This window comes from Echinops telfairi, unplaced genomic scaffold (genome assembly GCF_000313985.2).
Source record: "Echinops telfairi isolate 266 unplaced genomic scaffold, ASM31398v2 ScPeMD7_25;HRSCAF=90, whole genome shotgun sequence".
Lineage (NCBI taxonomy): Eukaryota > Metazoa > Chordata > Mammalia > Afrosoricida > Tenrecidae > Echinops > Echinops telfairi.
Window position 1 is genome coordinate 18,676,063 of NW_022103922.1, and position 2,304 is coordinate 18,678,366.

Here is a 2,304-nt window from a genome sequence, read left to right on the forward strand (position 1 = left end):
TCTTCGTTACCTAGGACTGGTATAGCAGACCGATCAGGAGTGGATGGCTTTATCGAACATCGATTGGTGTTGCCATAGTTCAAGAGTCTCGAATCTGAATTCAGAGTATCCTCTCTGGGGAAAGGCTCTCTTTTCCTGTCAACTCTGGAGGAACATGATCTCTCTCAACGTCTCCTGTCCTGGCATTCCTTGAAGATCTCCGAATGCCTTGGCATCAATCTCTCCCTGGGTCTAGGAGGTTCTCAGCTCAGGGACCCTGAGTCTAAAGCATGTTCCTTCCATACCTGACTCTCATTTCCTGATAGTACTGAAGTTCCTATGATCTACTCACTCATTTACTCTCTTTGATATCTTAAAAGAGTGCAACTCAAGATACAGCTTAATGGTGTCATTACAGAACTACCTCTGGTTCTACCTCATTCACATCCAGTTAGGATTGATAACACGGAGACACATTAGTTTAGAACACAAAATGGAGCATAATTGCATAATACTGCGTACCATGGCCGAGCCTAGTTGGCACATCTTTTTGGGGGGACACATTCAACCCATAACACCAAGGAACCAACCAGTTGCCATGGAACTGATCCTGACGCACGATAACCCTGGTGTTATTGCAGAGTAGAACATTATCTCCGAGGGCTTTTTAAGCTGCGACTCTTTGGAAGTAGATCGCCATGTCTTTCTGTCAAGCACCTCTGGGTTGTAACGTCTAAGTTAGTCGTCAAGCAAGGAATGGCTTGTGCCAGTCGGGAACTCTGGAAGCATTATAAAGGGTTCAGAATGCCAGGTAAGGCCAAGCAGGTGATGGTGGTGGAATAAGTGAGTTGGGAGAATTTAGTGACATTACCACAGGCTGCCAGTTTCCCACTATCCAATTTTTCTTGGCAAGAAACCTAGAATCACTGATTTGAGCCTTCTTTTCCTGGTTGAACAGCCCCTCGTTCAGAAGGTCTACTGATATAGTTGTTAACTTAAAGCAAACAGAGTAGAGAAAGAATACCGATATGACTAGTTATTCCTAGGGCAAGAAAAGAACCCTTTACGTTTCCTAGATCAGACGTTTGGTTTTCCTTTTCATCCAAACGTAGAGTTTAAAATGTGTACCTAGGAAAAAAATGCAGAGTAATATTTCCATTCATATTCTATCCATGAGACGACAAAGCATTCAGGATGACTCTATTAAATGTAGGCCTTTAAAGTAATAGGAACTGACAGCTATAGACTATTCTACCTCCGCATTTCCTGGAGACAAGTGGCCTCAAAATAGCCAATGGCCAGTCACAGGTTTCCTGAATACAAATCTTTTTCCTATCAGCACTTATGGGTCTTAATTCAGCTGGCTGTGAAATTGTGTTTGGGTGGAACTTTCCAAAAATGCCTCGAGGTTTCTCCGCTGTTCCCTAGATGAGCTGTAATCCAGCCTTGGCCTTGGATAGAATACAAGAAAATCAAGTTACCAGAGTTCGCAAACGAAAATCTGAACTGAAGCATTTGACAAGGAGCAGAGTCAGGTTTTTCTTCCCTGAAAAGTCAGGAAGCAGTCCTAATTCCACCTCCAAGGGGCTGCTCCTCCAGGTTAAGGGGACATTCTCAGGACACGGTATGTTTTGAAGCGCCCAGCAGATCACATGGTGTGACCAGTGCCTCTGCTGCGGGCCAATACTGCTCAGCAGGGAAATGGAGGTCAGACCTGAACACAGAGCCTGGCTGTGAGGGGCCGTGTTCGTGACGTGAGAGTGGGGAAGCACATATAGTGGAGGTGGAGGAGGGGGAAGTCACCAGAGGGTTCTTGACAGCATCCGCTCGCCTGCCCCTTCCCAGTCATCCCGGTAAGCGCAGCAGCAGGGTTTCCATGCTAGTGATGAAGAGACTGCTTCCACCAGGCCTGATCACGCGCCTCCGTCTTCTTACTGGAACCATCTCACTCCCGGGTTGAGCCCTTTCTCCCGCACTCCTGTGGGAGATGGATTGTCCAACCTCCCTGGGCCTCAGTTCTGTAACGCGGAAAATGAGGAAAGGAGCAATAAATACATAAACTCCCACGTGACCTGGCTTGTTGTGAGATTAAACACAATAAGTTTTGTAGCCTCTGACACACTTCCTGGCACAGAGAGACTTAATAAATAGAAGCTTCTCAACCTGGCCCTCCCGTGTCACCAACACACACACACACACACCAACTAACACACACATGCACACACACACCAACTAACACACACATGCACACACACACACCAACTAACACACACATGCACGCACACACACACACACACCAACTAACACACACATGCACACACACAC